Raw genomic sequence first — 21,973 nt, forward strand, 5'->3', positions numbered from 1 at the left:
GAATTCGATATAAGAGTAGGCCATAGTGCCGCTGCCCGGGCAAAATTTCCCTCATAGCAAACTGTATGGCGTATACCCGTCTTCATTCGCCCATGATAAGGAGCAGAATATAGTAGGACGTTAAACCCCATTTCATTTCATTTCATTTTCATTACGTCATGCATGAAAGTGAATACATAAATATAAATCGGTTATGCTTAGTTTAGCTTATCTCTTTCCTCCAAAATTATGAAATATTTTACGCACACAAATAAAGTATTTATGATATCATTGGAGTAATCTAAATCGGGTAAGGCTTCCAAATCATCGGGAGCCGCGGTGTCTCGGTGAGTAAGTCACTGGCTCGGTAACCAGGAGATCCCTGGTTCGCTCCCGGAGTTGGAAGAGAAAGTTCCCCAGGTTTTCTGGCGTGCTTTCCACCTGTTAGTGCCGGACAAGGGATAGTGCCTTAATGGGACGAAAACGTGATGGCGTGCACCAAGAGTAGGCCATAGCGCCCCTGTCCTTACAAAATCCCCAGAAATTGCACACTTCATGACGTATATGGCTGGCGGATGTGGACAGAAAGATGATTTAATATACATATTAATTCGACATCTACTGTTTATATTAAATTGATTTAATATGTGTATTAAGTCAACCAATGAGAGCATCGTTTTTAATATCTATATTAATTCCATTTAATATGTGTATTAAGTCCACATTTAATGTCTATATTAAATCGATTTAATATGTGTATTAAATCAACCAATGGAAGCATTGTTTTTATTATCCATATTTAATCCATTTAATATGTGTATTAAGTCCACCAATTACTAGCTAGGAAATAATATCTGTATTAAATCAACCAATGGGAGAACTGTTTTAATTATCCATATAAAATCGATTTAATATGTGTATTATGTCCACCAATCACTAGCTAGGAAATAATATCTGTATTAAATCAACCAATGAAAGCCATCCTTTCAATGACTGGCCATTGTGTCAATATTTGATTGAAAACGACTCCAGCGACACGAAATCCTAACGAAATGGCACGTTTAACTGATTTACAACAATTCATTGATGATTTTCGGAACGAAGTAAATGACTGTTGGGCGATTAACGGCATCGTTGATGCTGTTCTGGGCCACTAGAATACCCGGCAAGAAAGACATAGTAGTTATGGGGCCTGTAGAGGGACGCACGTTGTGCGCATGCGTGTGCATATGACCTTGACCTCACGTGACCTAGCACTGAATGACCCCTTGCAGGTGCGTGACATTGCACGTGTGTGCACTGGATGACCGCCTGCACGTGCGTTCCAATCCTTTGTTATTCGGCGCCTGTCGTACACCGTCCACCGTGGTGGCGACGGATCTCGTGGAATCGAACTGACAGGCGGTGTCTTTTTCCCACAGGACTTGTTTCGACAGGTAATGGCTCTTGGCTCCCTTACCGAAACTCAACAAATTCTCCAAGTAAGCCCGGTACTGATAGTTTGGCAGAGAAGTGGTGACCAAGGTTTCGGCATCTGTTCCCAGGCGTAATTTGACGTCTTTGAACAACGAATGAAACAGATTGTTAACGGGTGCGACTTGACTGTCCGCATCCAGGTCACTCCCGTCGTTCTTGGTCACCTTCAGGGCCAGGTGCAGCGTCATGTTGGCCAAATCCATGTAATCGCTGGTGTGATTGGAAATATGAAATTCGATGGGTCCGTCGTGGTTCAAGTCGGGTGTCAACGGATACTTTCTGATATTGGTCACTTTGTGTATGGCCGTCGGGTACGCTGAACAAATTCTGCAATTCGTCTCGCGCACAGGGACTGAGGTGGGCGTCTCTCACTCCTATTTATACGTTTTGGAGACTGGTCCTGTCGATCCACGAATTAAAACTCGCCGGATAACCTAACCATTTCACCAACACTTTGTCTTTTTTTCTTTCGAGTACTCTTTCGGTGGGAAAGATCTCGTCGTCGTTGACTTGAACCGCTTGCAATTCTTCGGGATAGAAGGTGCCTTGTATGGGTTCGCCTCTTTCGTCCAACAGCTTGTAAACGTTTCCAGAGTCCAGTTTGGCCAGTAACCTTTGTCGAAGGCACAGTGTTTCGGCAGAGCCAAACGTACGGTCGTACCGACGTCCATTGTTCTCTTTTTCTTTTTGAGGGGACGTGGAGGTGTTGTCAACATCCATTCGTGTTCGGGACAAACGTCTTGGGGTGCCATACCGATGGTCCGATGTCGTCTGGCATTGTAAGCCCGAACCAATTCGTCTAGCACGTCAATGTACCGTTGTGTTTATCGATGAGTAGAGTATCGCCACATGCGCTCTTTCAGTGTCTGCTGAAATCGTTCCACCACACTGGCTTTGGTTTCGATGTTGTGTGTCACGAAAAAATGAATTTTTTTCTTTTTTAGGTAAGCTTGCATTTTTCGATTGAGGAATTCGGTGCCTTTGTCTGTCTGAAGTCGCTGGGGTTGTCGACTTTGAAAGATTCGACGAAAGGCGTCCACCAAACTATCTCCCGTCTTGTTTTTGAGTGGCAACACCCAAGCGTACTTGGAAAACACGTCGATGACACACAGCAAGTACCTGTATCCCTCATTCTGTTTGGCCAAGGCCGACATATCGCTCAAATCAGCTTGCCACTGATGATCTATGCCGGCCACCACCGTGGGAGTCCGAGAGAATTTCTTTTTCAGTGGTTTGTGCAAGGTGTACGGCCTTTGTTGTTTCAACCATGTTTTGACTTTGTCCAAGGGCACACCGGTAGCTTTGTGGAGACCCAGGGCTCCACCAAAAGCGGCCGGGTGTTTCGGGTCGTAATAGACTTTCTTCAGCTTTCGTTCCATGTTTCAGCCGGTTTCCATGTGATCAGGCTATTTATAGTTTTTGCAAGGGGAGCCATTGGGCTCGTCTGGTAGGTGTACTCGTAGATCTGATTTGCCCAGTAGGTGTACTCGTAGTAGGGGTATCCGTACTTGAGATTTTCTTCTTTCTCGGGCGTCACGGCGGAACGGGAGTCCGTGCGGTTGGCGTGGACAACACGTTCCACCGTTCTTGATTGCCGATGGCTTCGCGCGGAACGTTCGTGACTTTCAAACTTTGCATCACGCCAAACCATCCCAGTGGAGCCTGAGTATTCTTTCGCCGACTAACCAAATCGTTCAGTGGACCGATGTGAGATTGCCCATTGTATTAACTGGACGGGTAGGCCTATTCACCTTCGGTTATGAGTCAATGTCAAATAAGCGGCTTCTTATCAACACGATCGGCTCTGGGCCGGTTTAATTCTACGTACCTCTCGTAGCTGAGAGAAGAAAGATTTTTTTAGCCGAGAGAATATCTTCCGTCAAAGTGATTGTTGATTCATAGATTCTAATAACCCCTTTTGCAGTTTATATGAAAGCTTTGATATCTGCTATGCAGATCTAGTTCTTCTTCTTTTTTTTTGGGGGGGGGGAGCCTATTTCTCAGTAACTATAAGAGGTAGAGGTCTGAAGTTTGGTTTTCTCTCGGGAAACTGGGTGGTGGTTAGTTGATAAATGTAAAACGAAATTTGTGCGCATAGCGGAAATGCCTCAAATCTTTAACGTGCACGCAAATTGAAAATCGACCACATTTCTGCTAATTATCAACCGATGTTTCTCATATTTAAATTTTTGGATAACTGGAGACATTTCTTAGCTGATAGTAGTTCACAAACGTCGAATTTAGAAACTTTGTTGCTTTCATTTTTTGGCCGAAAATTGGAAAATTTTCAAAATTTTCTAAAATTGTTATTTTTTGGAATTTTGAAATTCTGATTACATTTTGTGATAGCTAACATCAATCCGATTCCAGCGATATAAGTTTTGTTTTGAAATTCGGATTTTGATTTTGGTCGATTTTTGTCGATTTTTAATCAAAATTCAATAACTCTAAAACGGCTTCAACGATTTTTCTGAAACTTCAGTATTATGAAGTTTAAGGACAAAACTAGTGCTTAAACTATAAATGAAAATCCTCTAATCTCCGGAAGTGGTCAAGAAAGGTATCCAAACTTTGACAAAATTGTGAAAAATGGGTGCCTGTGCGGAAAATGCGTAGTATCAATGGTGTTCTTGTCGATTAGTTAAAGTTTTACATCGTTTAATAGCCAATTGAATTGTCTATCGGGTGGTACTAAAGCGGCATGTTTCTATCGAACATTTAAAAAGTTATGTGACTTTGAAAAGTAACGTTTTTTACGATTTCGAGCAACCTTGGACGCATGTTTCTCGGAAACGCCCACAACGATTTTTTAAAAATTTTCTCAATCGAGAGGCTAATGGGTTGGCTGTTGTGTGAAACTACTGTATCATTTTTTGAAATGTCATGGGTAGCCTAAAAACAGAGATCGAAAATCGAAAACGTCGTATTTTTACGATTTGGAGCATTTTTAGAGGTCTATTTCTCGAAAAGTCAATATAATATTTTTTGGGAACTTCTTCTACAGAGAGTCCTATCAGTAGTGTTTTATATAAAACCATTGTACAACAGTTCCAAATTTCAGGAGTAGCAGAACAAAGGGATCGAACATTGAACACAGCACCTTTCATTGTTAAGCGAAACATAAGGGGGGGATACAATCTGTACGTTTTGTCAACGTATAGAGCCTATTCAAGAGTGCTTTTATCAGTGATGATATTTGAACTGAAATTATTTCAACTATGAGTGTTTTCTTCTATCCAAAATATGGGTTTAGTGACCCTGTAACAGAAATAGTTGATTGCTGTGTGTAATAATTAGTCTTTGAATTAATATTGTTGCTTCTTTGTCAAAATTATCTTATACCGGTAATCATATGGACAGAAATCGACGGCTCGCGCTGTTTATAAGAAAGTCCAATTTGTTTAGCGGTTGCAGAAGTATCGTACAGTAGTATCGAATATTGCATCTGTGACAAAAGGCATGACGTTCTTTGAGGATGGACTCTATCTGTAATTAATAATAAATTTTTATTAGTGACGTCAAATCTTTAACGTGCACAAAACCAGAAAATTGGTGATATTTCATTGAATATTCGATCAATTTTTGAACCAGTTACATATTTGAGTAGCGGACATGAACGCGATTCCAAAGTCCCGTGTACACATTGGTGTGACCGTAAAAGATCCCTTGGCGGTTGGAATTCTATATAAAAGAAGACTAGCGCCGCTGTACGAGCATGTTTAGAGGTCTTTTTCTCTAGTTCAGAAAAACCGTAGTGTTCCGAGTGACAATTTCCAAATACCGTCCGCGATTAGAAATTATTTCAAATTTTATGTGAATGTTTTTTTAAGTGCTAGAATGATTCATATGATTGTGTAGGTAGTAGTAATTTGAAAACCTATTAAGTAATAGATACAGAAATAATTATGTTTTGACTTTCTTAGAAAATATGCAATTATCGCTTTACTTTGGGAAATACAATGACAATGGTGCACTTTTAATTCTATCTATGTCATGACATGAAGTAGAAATTTTCTATTTCTGAAATAACGATTTTATTTCAGAAATAGGGAAAACATGGGTAAATTTCGATTGCCCATTGGGCCATGATTGGCGCAAGACAAACCTCCGAGATATTTTTAATATATTTCAACATCACAAGACTTCGTTCTACTTACCAATATATCTGAACACCAGAATATTAGAATATGTTCACCATACATATAGGCCTAGACTCAATCAGTCAATGACTGTAGAGAATTATTATAATTAGTGGTCTCAATCCTTTGACATTAAATTAGAGTTATCTGCTTAGTGAACAAAATGGAAGATACAAACAAACAGGCATCTCTGCCTTTGAACTTTCTTTGCGGTAATTGTTATCTTATACGCATCAGTAATGTGCCTAATCATACATTCTAAGTGCCACTTTTCTGTATTTCATTATCATCATGTAACCGTACTCATGTAGTTTTAATATTGTTCATTTCAGATATTATCATTCTTCATGTAGAATAAACATACTATTAGTCACTACGAAATACCCAAGGGTTATTCTCTAGACTGAATCAATGATACTGATAGGTCCTGATCAGATGATAATTAAATTTAAATGACAAGTTATTGATAGAGTCTAGGGCAGAGCCGGGCTAGTTGGAACGCAGGTAAGTTGGAACAATGGGCCTAGTTCAGGCAATTATGGCCGTACCGCGCGCATACTTATACCCGGGTACCGTACGTCAACGACGCCATTATATATGAACGTTCGTTCAATTTGTCAGAAAACTCCAGTATTTATCGAAGAACAACGAAATTAGAGGTGAGTTTGCTAAATTTTGTAGGTATAGACTTTTCCTAATATCTCCGCACCTAATTGATCAATACTAAAAAAAATTATATCGACAGAATTGTCTTTTAATGCAGCTTTTACGAGACAAATTGTTTGAGTTTAGTGTTTGTTTTGATTACGTCATCATTGGATTTGCTAGTACAACTCCACTAGGGTTAGTTGGAACATGAGCCGTAGGGCACGTTGGAACACTGTTCCAACTTACCCTGTGGTGTTCCAACGTGCCTTTGTCACACTAATTCATGGGTATGATATTTGGGAAGTGGGTACCCCCCTCCCCGCCCTTTATTGACTTACAGGTCCAGTATTAAAGATAGGCCTATTAGTATTGTATGTTAACACGGACTTTTAAGGTTTTGTAACTACTATATGTCTTTGTACATGTAGGCCTATTGTTTTTAATTTTCTCACACTTAAAACTAAGTAAAGTTTCTCACGATTCAACATTGCTGTAGATTGGACTTTCTTATAAACAGCGCGAGCCGTCGATTTCTGTCCATATGATTACCGGTATAAGATAATTTTGACAAAGAAGCAACAATATTAATTCAAAGACTAATTATTACACACAGCAATCAACTATTTCTGTTACAGGGTCACTAAACCCATATTTTGGATAGAAGAAAACACTCATAGTTGAAATAATTTCAGTTCAAATATCATCACTGATAAAAGCACTCTTGAATAGGCTCTATACGTTGACAAAACGTACAGATTGTATCCCCCCCTTATGTTTCGCTTAACAATGAAAGGTGCTGTGTTCAATGTTCGATCCCTTTGTTCTGCTACTCCTGAAATTTGGAACTGTTGTACAATGGTTTTATATAAAACACTACTGATAGGACTCTCTGTAGAAGAAGTTCCCAAAAAATATTATATTGACTTTTCGAGAAATAGACCTCTAAAAATGCTCCAAATCGTAAAAATACGACGTTTTCGATTTTCGATCTCTGTTTTTAGGCTACCCATGACATTTCAAAAAATGATACAGTAGTTTCACACAACAGCCAACCCATTAGCCTCTCGATTGAGAAAATTTTTAAAAAATCGTTGTGGGCGTTTCCGAGAAACATGCGTCCAAGGTTGCTCGAAATCGTAAAAAACGTTACTTTTCAAAGTCACATAACTTTTTAAATGTTCGATAGAAACATGCCGCTTTAGTACCACCCGATAGACAATTCAATTGGCTATTAAACGATGTAAAACTTTAACTAATCGACAAGAACACCATTGATACTACGCATTTTCCGCACAGGCACCCATTTTTCACAATTTTGTCAAAGTTTGGATACCTTTCTTGACCACTTCCGGAGATTAGAGGATTTTCATTTATAGTTTAAGCACTAGTTTTGTCCTTAAACTTCATAATACTGAAGTTTCAGAAAAATCGTTGAAGCCGTTTTAGAGTTATTGAATTTTGATTAAAAATCGACAAAAATCGACCAAAATCAAAATCCGAATTTCAAAACAAAACTTATATCGCTGGAATCGGATTGATGTTAGCTATCACAAAATGTAATCAGAATTTCAAAATTCCAAAAAATAACAATTTTAGAAAATTTTGAAAATTTTCCAATTTTCGGCCAAAAAATGAAAGCAACAAAGTTTCTAAATTCGACGTTTGTGAACTACTATCAGCTAAGAAATGTCTCCAGTTATCCAAAAATTTAAATATGAGAAACATCGGTTGATAATTAGCAGAAATGTGGTCGATTTTCAATTTGCGTGCACGTTAAAGATTTGAGGCATTTCCGCTATGCGCACAAATTTCGTTTTACATTTATCAACTAACCACCACCCAGTTTCCCGAGAGAAAACCAAACTTCAGACCTCTACCTCTTATAGTTACTGAGAAATAGGCTCCCCCCCCCAAAAAAAAAAGAAGAAGAACTAGATCTGCATAGCAGATATCAAAGCTTTCATATAAACTGCAAAAGGGGTTATTAGAATCTATGAATCAACAATCACTTTGACGGAAGATATTCTCTCGGCTAAAAAAATCTTTCTTCTCTCAGCTACGAGAGGTACGTAGAATTAAACCGGCCCAGAGCCGATCGTGTTGATAAGAAGCCGCTTATTTGACATTGACTCATAACCGAAGGTGAATAGGCCTACCCGTCCAGTTAATACAATGGGCAATCTCACATCGGTCCACTAAAGAGAGGCACATACTAGTCGCCTCCTACTTCCCCAAGACATTTAGTCCAAACCTTGACTCTCATACATATAAACCATTTGGTACTACATGTACATGTATTTCGTACTTATATCATACTAAACCCCTCGTCCGCCATGTTGAATCACACAGTATTTAACGTTCTATATCCTAACATCTTTATGAAATCAACGACAAATCTAAACTTGGGCACTCCAACCATTTTTATTCTTACATCATTCATTTTTTTTTAAATAAGTAATTCTATCACAAATTATAGTGAAGACTGGACCACTAAACTAGTTACCGATCAGTTTTTCTTTGTGTTAATGCGTTCTACATTTTTAAAGCAATGATTCTTATAATGTGCGAGCCGCCATGACACCGGCGGATATTATAACTTCAATAGGCGAGAAACTTCAGGTAGCAGTTGGGTTTCATCAAATCATATAATTATGCGGTACGGCTTCACCCTTATTTCAATGGGAATTGGTTTATTATATGTGCAGTGCAGTTTTAGGTCAGTTTATGTGTAAATTAAGGGAGCTATACATAGGCCAGTAACCTTTTTGTAGTCATTTGACTAAAAAAAACTTGCGGAAAGGAACTCCGTAGGACAAGCCACTACTGTGGCAGGAGTAAGGCGGAAGACATCAGTAGTGGAACCATTTCTAAGTTAATCCCGAAGTGCGTTGCTGTTGTAAGAATATATAAAATGGGGTTTACGGTCCCGCTTTTTTGCTGTAGTTTGAGTAATGAGTTAGAGCGTACATCGCATTTTCCGCACAGGTACCCATTTTTCTGAATTTTGTCCAAGTTTGGGCACTTTTTTACCACTTCCGGTGAATAGAAAATTTTCATTTTTACTTTAATGACTAGTTTCATTCTTCTACTTCATATTCCTGAAGTTTCAGAAAAATCCTTTATGTCTTTTTTTTTTATAAAAATCCAATAATAATTGACTATTTACAGGCAAAATAACGAAAACGGGGACTTATACAAAATTGCCCATTTCTAGGCAACTGCTTATATTACAAACTAATTTTAACATACATTTTCTTCGTATGGATTATAGCTACAAGGTTATAAAAGTTACGTAGATATATTGTGAAATTTGAAAAGCCTGAATGGGCTGTAAATAGGTTAATTTTAGACCTTTTTTCACCTCTAAATCGAATTTGCTCGAAAATGAAATCGAAATTAAAAAAAACTAAGCTCAGCGTTTTTTGCGCCTTTAAAGGGCACACTCTTTTAGTTATATCAGTTTTAAAAAAAATAATATTTGCTTTTGAAAAATGGTACCTAACTGTCAAAATTGTAGTTTTTGGTAAAATTATGCCACTTCCGGTGCCGACAGATAACACTATCGGTAACAAAAAAAATGACAATTGAGACAACAGAGCATATGAACTTTGTTTTATACAACCGAACAATAAATAATTTCCGCACAGGCACCCATTTTTCTGAATTTTGTCAAACTTTGGATACCTTTCTTGACTACAGCCGGTGATTAGACAATTTTCATTTTTACTTTAAACACTAGTTTGTTCCTTCGCCTTAATATTCCTGAAGTTTCAGAAAAATCGTTGAGGCCGTTTAAAATGAATACGATCTCTACGTTTTGACTAAAATGCGAAAAAAAGTGAAAAATCAAAGTTAACTTTGCAGAAAAATATTTATATCGTTGGAATCGGATCGACGCCAGCTATCCAAAACTGTAATCAGAATTTAAAAATTCCAAGAAAGTATCTAAATTCGACGTTTTTGAACTGCTATCTGCTCCGAAATGTCTCCAACTATCGAAAAATGTAAATATGAGAAAAATTGGTTGGGAATTAGCAGAATTGTAGCCGATTTTCAATTTGCGTGCACGTTAAAGATTTGATGCATTTCCGCTATGCGCACAAATTTGGTTTTACATTTACGCACTAACCACCATCCATTTTCCCTAGAGAAAACCAAACTTCAGACCTCAATCTCTTATAGTTGCTGAGATCTAGCTTCCCCCAATAAAGAAAATAATAACTAGATCTGCTACTGTCCCATGCAGATATGAAAGCTTTCATATTCATCGTCACGTGACATGGATTATATCAAGTATCTTAGAAGAAAAATGAACAAAAAATTATTATCAAAATCGGTGAAAAAGTCGCGAAGTTACAAGTCTAAATATAGTGAGAAACATTGCACCCGGGCAACAAAATAATCTGAAAACTAAAGGGAAATAACTGAGAGTTGGATTGCTGTAATCGGAATGACTTTCCGTTCCAGAAGTTTCAGAAAAATGGATCAAGCCGTTTAAAAACGGGACGGACGAGAACATGAAACGAAAATGGCGGGAAAGAACTAAAAAGGGGCAGGAAAATATCAAAAAAATAAATGAAATAACTTTGAACGGAACTAACATTGTTTGAATCAGATTGACCTTAGCTGTTCGAATATTTAGGTTAAATTTGTAAATTTTGAAAATTAAAGGCATAAATTGTCCCGTTAACAACTTTGTCGGCACGTAAAAGGTCAAAGGCGAAATACGAAATTTTGAAAATTTTCAAACACCAAAAAATCGATCTTGATCTCGAGCTATCCTGAAATGCATTAATTTCAGAAATAAGAGACGCATTGAACATATTACAGCCTATTGTGTGTGTTTTTCACGTCTGTTCATGTGGATTTTTCACTGTTCTTCATATTCAATTCCAAATGGAGACCATCAGTTGACCGAAAATCTTCTATTTTTTTTTGCTAAAACTCTTTTTTTTAATCGGATCAAAATGGGAGTAAGGCACAAGGTCCGGGGTGGCAATGGGCGTATTGTGTCCAAATTTCATGGTTTTCGGACAATCGGTGCCGGTGTCGTGGCGATATTCCACTTTTTTCGCACTTACTGAAGCCGTAAATGGCGGAAAAAGCCGAACGACAGGAACCGTATGAACAACAAACGACCTGAACGAATGCAGGTATCGCCTTGAATTTCTCAGGGCACCTAGGTACCAGCGTGATTTGGGGATCTGGGGTATATTTCGGAGTGGTTTGGTATGTGACGGTGGATCGGGGACCCGGATTGATCTATTATAATAAGCGTTGAAGAATTAGCAAATTTTCGCTACCGGGGTTGATTTGCTCTGCCCAGGCAACGTTCCGTTGGGCCGATTGCCTTCAAATTTGCACGGGATGTACCTTGGGATTCAAGCTATCACATATTAAAAATAGAAGAGTCTGGAATTTCGAGAACGTTGAAAAATAAATTCGAAACCCACCCCCACCGATCAAAGTTTTTTTGCTTAAAAAATTGCCGTATTTTATCGAATTTTTATTGTTCTTGATATCTGAGCATTTTCTCCTTTTAATATGTGATAAATATCATCGCGGCGCAGCCAACCGCTAGAAATTCCAGAGATTTGGACCACCGGAAGAATGTCTCAGCAGTCAAAAAATGTCAAAATAGGCGATTTCGGTTTCTAGTGTCGATACATCGTTGCGGCCATTTTAAAAAATTGTCTTTTAAGGATAATGTGTATAGTACTAATACCTATCACATACGGGAGAGGCTATAAAATCTCTTTGCATTTGCAATTTCAAAATTAATTAAAACCAATATTAAATTCCGAAAATCGGTTTTTTGCTAAAACTCTTTTTTTTTAATGGGATCAAAATGGGAGTAAAGCACAGAGTCCGGGGTGGTAATGGGCGTATTGTGTCCAAATTTCATGGTTTTCGGACAATCGGTGCCGGTGTCGCGACGAAAATCCACCTTTTTCCCCTTATAGAAGCCGTAAATTGACTTAAAAAAAAGAAGACCTGGAGCCGTGCCAAGAACAAACGACTTGAACGAATGCATGTATCACCTTGAAATTTTTAGGGTACCTAGGTACCAACTTGAAATGTTCCTCGACGGAATTTGGTACTTATGTTACCTTTGGTTCCAGCGTAGCGCATGCGCGAAGTCAAAACCAGCTAAACTCAAAGCAACCTTGTCGGCACGGAAAACATCAAAGGCGAAATTCACATTTTTGAAATATTCAAATACCAAACATTCGACCCGTATCCCGGCTATCCCGAAATGTATTAATTTCAGAAATAGGAGACGCTATTTTTCATATTCACTTCAAAATGGCGGCCATCAGTTGACCTAAATCAAAATTCTGCTCTGAACGTTTTTTTAGGCATTCCTTCAGGGATTCAAAAAATATAACTCCCATGTCTGTAAGAGCAATATCGCAAAAGTTATTAAGACTTTTCACGTTTCAAGATGGTGGCATTTCCGGTTCGATCGACAAACTCCATATTTTGTATATGAATCAGTAATTACTTGTCTAGTATCGAAATTTTCTTTTTAGGTCATTCTGACCTATATTTCGATGATTTTTTTAAAAATTTTGATCCTTAATTTCATAAAGGGGAGATAATTTAGCAAATTTCTATTCAAATTTTTGAAGTCGCATCGGTAAGATCTACGTACATGCTAAATTTCATGAAAATCGTACAACTATTAAAGAAATGGTCAAATTGGTTATAAATACGGGTTCGAAATCACTGCGACGAATTTTCGAAATTCGAAAATCTGAATCTGCAGATTTGAAGTAATTGTCTCAAGGTACTCAAAGAAAAAAGATTTAGTAAAATAGGTCAAATAGTCACAAAGTTACAGCATTGTAGGTCAAATGCATTCGTTCGTAAAATTCGGTGATTTCGGATGCTTATGGTTAGATTCTGAGAAATCCGATTTGTGGATAAAACACACAAAAAAAAAAATAATAATAACTAGATCTGCATAGCAGATATGAAAGCTTTCATATTAACTGCAAAGGGGGTTATTAGAATCTATTGAAACAATAAGTATAAATGTCATCAGGTATCTGAAAAATAACATTTACCTTATGAACAAGATGGGGAAAAATACAGAGTATGTTAGATAAGACGACGTGGTAATCTGTTAGATAAACATACATGGAAGTATATGTTAGATAACTACAATTTATGATATATTTTAAACCAAGGAAGTGGCCTTTCTAAAAATAAAAAAAAAAAGGAAAATATATTTCATACAATTGTTATACTGTTACTGTTATGGTGAAGAAACATGATTGTTTATTTAATGTTGTTAATGACAAACATGTAATCATGTACATTTTTTAAATGAGAACAATTATGCTACATGTATGAATAACTCTCAAAAATTATGTTTTCATCAATCCAAGTATTTTTTTATTTGTATTACTTGATTTATACTGAATAAAGATTACACAAACATACAAAATGGTGTTGGCTGTGTGACTGAATTCCCCGTTGAGAAGTGGTATCGGGTGTCCCATAGAGAAGAAGCAAACCCTCCTTGTGATACACTTGTGAACATTTTAAAAGACCCATTTCGCTGTGTTCCAGAAAAATTCCCATTATAGCTAGTGCATTACATGGTTGTTGTTGGGGGAAAGGTGGTCGTATATTGTCGTCGCCCCCCTTTTGCTGTTAATATCCGATTGACTTTAAATTTATACGCAGTGTTTAAGGTCATAAGACGAAGAAACCTGTGATTTGCTCTGCCCAGGCAACGTTCCTGTGCTCCGATTGCCTTCAAATTTGCACAGTATGTACCTTGGGATTCTAGCTATCACATATTAAAAATAGAAGAGTGTTGGATTCCGAGAACGTTCAAAATAAATTCAAAACCCACCCCCAACAATCAAAGGTTTTTTGCTTAAAAAATTGCCGTATTTTATCGAATTTTTATTGTTCTTAATAAATGAGGATTTTCTCAATTTAATATGTGATAAATATCATCGCGGCGCAGCCAACCGCTAGAAATTTCAGAGATTTGGACCACTGGAAGGGTGCCTCAGCAGTCAAAAAAGGTCAAAATAGGCGATTTCGGTTTCTAGTGTCGATACATCGTTACGGTCATTTTAAAAAATTGTCTTTTAAGGATAATGTGTATAGTACCAATACCTATCACATAAGGAAGAGGCGATAAAATCTCTTTGCATTTGCAATTTCAAAATTAATTAAAACCAATATTAAATTCCGAAAATCGGTTTTTTGCTAAAACTCTTTTTTTTTTAATCGGATCAAAATCGGAGTAAGGCACAGAGTCCGGGGTGGTAATGGGCGTTTTTTTTCCAAATTTCATGGTTTTCGGACAATCGGCGCCGGTGTCGTGGCGAAATTCCTCTTTTTTCGCCCTTACTGAAGCCGTAAATCGCGGAAAAAGCCGAACGGCAGGAACCATGTGAAGAACAAACGACCTGAACGAATGCAGGTATCGCCTTGAATTTTTCAGGGCACCTAGGTACCAACGTGAAAAGTTCCTCGCCGGAATTTGGTAGTCATGGTACCTTTGGTTCCAGCGCGGCGCATGCGCGAAGTCAAAAGAAATTATGGTCGATTTTGGGATTTGGGGTATATTTCGGAGTGGTTTGGTAAGTGACGGTGTATCTAAGATGGCGGTCATAACACAATATTATAATAACTTTAAAGAATGAACAAATTTCCGCGACCGGGTTGATTTGCTCTGCCCAGGCAACGTTCCTGTGCTCCGATTGCCTTCAAATTTGCACAGAATGTACCTTGGGATTCTAGCTATCACATATTAAAAATAGAAGAGTGTTGGATTCCGAGAACGTTCAAAATAAATTCAAAACCCACCCCCAACAATCAAAGGTTTTTTGCTTAAAAAATTGCCGTATTTTATCGAATTTTTATTGTTCTTGATATCTGAGGATTTTCTCAATTTACTATGTGATAAATATCATCGCGGCGCAGCCAACCGCTAGAAATTCCAGAGATTTGGACCACCGGAAGGATGCCTCAGCAGTCAAAAAAGGTCAAAATAGGCGATTTCGGTTTCTAGTGTCGATACATCGTTACGGTCATTTTAAAAAATTGTCTTTTAAGGATAATGTGTATAGTACCAATACCTATCACATACAGAAGAGGCGATAAAATCTCTTTGCATTTGCAATTTCAAAATTAATTAAAACCAATATTAAATTCCGAAAATCGTTTTTTTGCTAAAACTCTTTTTTTTTAATCGGATCAAAATGGGAGTAAGGCACAAAGTCCGGGGTGGTAATGGGCGTATTGTGTCCAAATTTCATGGTTTTCGGACAATCGGTGCCGGTGTCACGGCGAAATTCCACTTTTTTCCCCTCATGGAAGCCGTAAATTGACTTGAAGCCAGGGTCCTTGAAGTTGTACAGCTGCACCCGGTGACCGATATTTATTTAACGGGGAATAAGTGATAATTCATATTATAGCAGTAAATAATTAAAATATTTCATAGGGATTATAATAATATGTACATCTTGTCTGGGTACAGGGTTAAAACCAATATTAAATTATGAAAATCGTTTTTTTGCTAAAACTCTTTTTTTTTTAATGGGATCAAAATGGGGGTAAGGCACAGAGTCCGGGGTGGTAATGGGCGTATTGTGTCCAAATTTCATGGTTTTCGGACAATCGGTGCCGGTGTCACGGCGAAATTCCACTTTTTCCCCTCATGGAAGCCGTAAATTGACTTGAGGCCAGGGTCCTTGAAGTTGTACAGCTGCACCCGGTGACCAATATTTATTTAACGGCGAAAGGCAGGTGACAAGAACAAACGACTTGAATGAATGCATGTATCACCTTGAAATTTTCAGGGTACCTAGGTACCAACGTGAAAAGTTGCTCGCCGGAATTTAGTACTCATGGTACCTTTGGTTCCAGCGTAGCGCATGCGCGAAATTAAATCCAGCTTAACTCGAAAACAACCCTGTCGGCACGAAAAACATCAAAGGAGAAATTCAAATTTTTGATTTCCGGCAAATGATGGACGACATTTTGAATTGAAAATGACGTCCATCATTTGCCGGAAATCAAAATTGTGTTCTCTACCGTTTTTCGGCTTTCCTTCAAGGATTCGGAAAATATAATTGCCTTGTCTGTAAGTAAAATATCAAAAAAGCCTTATGTAATTTTCACATTTCAAGATGGTGGCATTTCCGGTTTGAGCTACAAACTCAATTTTTTGTGTACGAATCAGGCAATCTGACCTATATTTCGTCGAATTTTTTGAAAACTTTGATCCTTAATTTCATCAAGGGGAGATAATTTAGAAAATTTCTAATGATATTTTTGAAGTCGCATTGATAAGATCTACTTACATTCTAAATTTCATGAAAATCGTGCAACTATTAAAGAAGTTGTCAAATTGATCTCAAATTCCAATTCAAAATTGCAGATTTTAAGTAAATGTTTCAAGGCACCCCTCAAAAAAAGAATTAGTAAAATAGGTCAAATAGTTACAAAGTTACAGTAATGTAGGTCAAATGAATTTGTTCGTAAAATTCGGTGATTTCGGATTCGAAAAACGATTTGGAAATATATTTAATCAACATTCGCACCCCATTTTTGGGGGGGGGTAGGTCAAAGTTTCAGATTGATCCTATGGTTAGATTCTGAGAAATCCGATTTGTAGAAATGACACAAAAAAAAAAAATAATAATAGGAAAAATGAGCATAGCTACATCAAACCTAATTTTGAGTCCCTCAGTGATAAATAACTTGATTCAAAATCGTATTATAGCCCCAACGACGATTTGATGAATGGAGACCGTAACGTTACGACAAAGTCTAACACTGTAAGTACCAAATAGTCATACGAGATATGTGCATCTCATCAAATTCAGCTTATACCATACCCACAATAATGTTACGGAGTCAGTGAGTTCAAGTTAGACAATACGCTGACCTTCCACTGACCATGCTTATAATATAAAATCTGTCAATGACAGCTGATTCATTGTTTAGTTTTTTATATGATATATTTAATATCAATAATATATGTATATGCATGCTTTATTTTACTTTACACGACCTCTAAAAATGCCCCAAATCGTAAAAATACGACTTTTTGGATTTCGATCTCCTTTTTTCGGCTACCCCGGACATTTTCAAAAAATGATACAATGATTTCACACAACAGGCCAGCTATTAGCCTCTCGATTGACAAGAGTTTCATCGCCCTCCATTCATTATAACCAATGTCATCGTGCCCTAAAGAATCAACAAATCAGCTTGCTTATCTCTGCTTACCCTAGGCAAAAAATGCTCATCTTTGAACTCAATCATGACATTGACCTAGTGAACGCCTACACCAAGTTTGAACATTCTAGCTTAATTAGAAGGAGAGTTCTTGTGTTCCAAAGTCCCGGCCCTTCAAATTGCTTCTATTTTTCATTTTCAATTCAAAATGGTGACCATCACGTGACCGAAATCAAAATTCTGATCCGATAGATTTTTAGGCATTCCTTCCAGGATTCCGAAAATATGACGCCCGAGTCTGTAAGTAAAATAGCAAAAAAGCCTTTTTGATTTTTCACGTTTAAAGATGGTGGCACTTCCGGTTCGATCGACAAACTCCATATTTTGTGTACGAATCAGTAATTACTTGTCTAGTATCGAATTTTTTTTTTAGGTCATTCTGACCTATATTTCGACGATTTTTTTGAAAACTTTGATCCTTAATTTCACCAAGGGGAGATAATTTAGAAAATTCCCAAGGACATCATTGAAGTCGCATTGGCAAGATCTACTAACATTCTAAATTTCACGAAAATCGCACAACTATTAAAGAAGTTGTCAAATTGGTAATAACTCCCGGTTCGAAATGACAGCGACGAATTTTCGAAATGCCAAAATCTGAAATTGCAGATTTGAAGTAAATGTTTCAAGATACTCAAAGAAAAAAGAATTAGTAAAATAGGTCAAATAGTCACAAAGTTACAGCATTGTAGGTCAAATGCATTCCTTCGTAAAATTCGGTGATTTCGGATTCGTAAAACGTTTTGAAAATATATTTAATCAACAGCCACCACCCATTTTTGGGGGGATAGGTAAAAGTTTCAGAACGATCCTATGGTTAGATTCTGAGAAATCCGATTTGTGGACAAAACACAAAAAAAAAATAACAATAACTAGATCTGCATAGCAGATATCAAAGCTTTCATATAAACTTCAAAAGGGGTTATTAGAATCTATGAATCATCAACCACTCTGACGGATGTAGAAAGGAATATATTGTTACTAAATCTGTTGTACTGTTTCTTGTTATGGTAAAGAAAACATGAATACAACTATGAGATTTGTATAGAATTGGCATTAATCAATATATTTATTGTTTAATACTACATATATATTATAGATACAAAGTGAATTAAATGAACCCAATTACATGTACTTTATATAAGCAATGTTTTTTTATTCATCGTTACTTTGAAATCACATTATTTTCATTGATGATAAAAAGGTTGTATTTGTACCGAATCCAAAAAGTATGTTGTATGACATTGCATTATCTGTACCAATTATTTATTTGCAAACCAATATACAATGTTTATTTCTACTCCAATATATTTGTTTCAACCCATGATAGTTTATTCACTCTTCTCACTTAAATACAAGAATAACACACGATTAAATTACTGAAACAAGTAATGCTGGTAGATTATAATTTGATATTGTATACCATTTACTCTCTGTTAGATAAGGCGACGTGGTAATCTGTTAGCTAAACATACATGGAAGTATATGTTAGATAACTACAATTTATGATATATTTTAAACCAAGGAAGTGGCCTTTCTAAAAATAAAAAAAAATAAAGGAAAATATATTTCATACAATTGTTATACTGTTACTGTTATCGTGAAGAAACATGATTGTTTATTTAATGTTGTTTATGACAAACATGTAATCATGTACATTTTTTAAATAAGAACAATTATGCTACATGTATGAATAACTCTCAAAAATTATGTTTTCATCAATCCAAGTATTTTTTTATTTGTATTACTTGATTTATACTGAATAAAGATTACACAAACATACAAAATGGTGTTGGCTGTGTGACTGAATTCCTCGTTGAGAAGTGGTATCGGGTGTCCCATAGAGAAGAAGCAAACCCTCCTTGTGAACATTTTAAAAGACCCATTTCGCTGTGTTCCAGAAAAATCCCCATTATAGCTAGTGCATTACATGGTTGTTGTTGGGTGGGTGGGTCTTTTCTATTGGCAATGATTTACTTTTTATAGGCCCACATTGAAATGTGGTCGTATATTGTCGTCGCCCCCCTTTTGCTGTGAATATCCGATTGACTTTAAATTTATACGCAGTGTTTAAGGTCATAAGACGAAGAAGTCTTTGATTTGCTCTGCCCAGGCAACGTTCCTGTGCTCCGATTGCCTTCAAATATGCACAGAATGTACCTTGGGATTCTAGCTATCACATATTAAAAATAGAAGAGTGTTGGATTCCGAGAACGTTCAAAATAAATTCAAAACCCGCCCCCAACAATCAAAGGTTTTTTGCTTAAAAAATTGCCGTATTTTATCGAATTTTTATTGTTCTTGATATCTGAGGATTTTTCTCAATTTAGTATGTGATAAATATCATCGCGGCGCAGCCAACCGCTAGAAATTCCAGAGATTTGGACCACCGGAGTGATGCCTCAGCAGTCAAAAAAGGTCAAAATAGGCGATTTCGGTTTCTAGTGTCGATACATCGTTACGGTCATTTTAAAAAATTGTCTTTTAAGGATAATGTGTATAGTACCAGAACCTATCACATACGGAAGAGGCGATAAAATCTCTTTGCATTTGCAATTTCAAAATTAATTAAAACCAATATTAAATTCCGAAAATCGTTTTTTTGCTAAAACTTTTTTTTTTTTAATCGGATCAAAATGGGAGTAAGGCACAGAGTCCGGGGTGGTAATGGGCGTATTGTGTCCAAATTTCATGGTTTTCGGACAATCGGTGCCGGTGTCACGGCGAAATTCCACTTTTTTCCCCTCATGGAAGCCGTAAATTGACTTGAAGCCAGGGTCCTTGAAGTTGTACAGCTGCACCCGGTGACCGATATTTATTTAACGGGGAATAAGTGATAATTCATATTATAGCAGTAAATAATTAAAATATTTCATAGGGATTATAATAATATCTATATCTTGTCTGGGTACAGGGTTAAAACCAATATTAAATTCCGAAAATCGTTTTTTTGCTAAAACTCTTTTTTTTTAATGGGATCAAAATGGGGGTAAGGCACAGAGTCCGGGGTGGTAATGGACGTATTGTGTCCAAATTTCATGGTTTTCGGACAATCGGTGCCGGTGTCACGGCGAAATTCCACTTTTTTCCCCTCATGGAAGCCGTAAATTGACTTAGAAAAAAAACGACGAAAGGCAGGTGACAAGAACAAACGACTTGAACGAATGCAGGTATCACCTTGAAATTTTCAGGGTACCTAGGTACCAACGTGAAAAGTTGCTCGCCGGAATTTAGTACTCATGGTACCTTTGGTTCCAGCGTAGCGCATGCGCGAAGTCAAATCCAGCTAAACTCGAAAACAACCTTGTCGGCACGGAAAACATCAAAGGAGAAATTCGAATAAAAAATGATACAATGATTTCACACAACAGGCCAGCTATTAGCCTCTCGATTGACAAGAGTTTCATCGCCCTCCATTCATTATAACCAATGTCATCGTGCCCTAAAGAATCAACAAATCAGCTTGCTTATCTCTGCTTACCCTAGGCAAAAAATGCTCATCTTTGAACTCAATCATGACATTGACCTAGTGAACGCCTACACCAAGTTTGAACATTCTAGCTTAATTAGAAGGAGAGTTCTTGTGTTCCAAAGTCCCGGCCCTTCAAATTGCTTCTATTTTTCATTTTCAATTCAAAATGGTGACCATCACGTGACCGAAATCAAAATTCTGATCCGATAGATTTTTAGGTATTCCTTCCAGTATTCCGAAAATATGACGACCGAGTCTGTAAGTAAAATAGCAAAAAAGCCTTTTTGATTTTTCACGTTTAAAGATGGTGGCACTTCCGGTTCGATCGACAAACTCCATATTTTGTGTACGAATCAGTAATTACTTGTCTAGTATTGAATTTTTTTTTTAGGTCATTCTGACCTATATTTCGACGATTTTTTTGAAAACTTTGATCCTTAATTTCACCAAGGGGAGATAATTTAGAAAATTTCCAAGGACATCATTGAAGTCGCATTGGCAAGATCTACTAACATTCTAAATTTCACGAAAATCGCACAACTATTAAAGAAGTTGTCAAATTGGTAATAACTTCCGGTTCGAAATGACAGCGACGAATTTTCGAAATGCCAAAATCCGAAATTGCAGATTTGAAGTAAATGTTTCAAGATACTCAAAGAAAAAAGAATTAGTAAAATAGGTCAAATAGTCACAGAGTTACAGCATTGTAGGTCAAATGCATTCCTTCGTAAAATTCGGTGATTTCGGATTCGTAAAACGTTTTGAAAATATATTTAATCAACAGCCACCACCCATTTTTGGGGGGATAGGTAAAAGTTTCAGAACGATCCTATGGTTAGATTCTGAGAAATCCGATTTGTGGACAAAACACAAAAAAAAAATAACAATAATAATCTTAACAGAAACAATAAGCTTTCATATGTAATATGAAAGCTTAACTAGATCTGCTACTGTCCCATGCAGATATGAAAGCTTTCATATTCAT

General features: G+C 37.0%; 1 long non-coding RNA gene across 3 annotated transcripts in view; it reads left to right on the forward strand.

Moving 5' to 3' along the window:
- LOC130013673 (uncharacterized) overlaps window positions 1-21,973 on the forward strand; it is a 101,189-nt gene that overhangs the window by 7,215 nt on the left and 72,001 nt on the right. For all 3 annotated transcript variants that reach the window (XR_008788887.1, XR_008788888.1, XR_008788889.1), the window contains exon 3: window positions 5,927-6,098. This is a non-coding gene — a long non-coding RNA (uncharacterized LOC130013673). The remainder of the gene's footprint in view (window positions 1-5,926; window positions 6,099-21,973) is intronic.

The sequence above is a fragment of the Patella vulgata genome, chromosome 1 (assembly GCF_932274485.2).
Source record: "Patella vulgata chromosome 1, xgPatVulg1.2, whole genome shotgun sequence".
In the NCBI taxonomy this organism is placed as follows: domain Eukaryota; kingdom Metazoa; phylum Mollusca; class Gastropoda; family Patellidae; genus Patella; species Patella vulgata.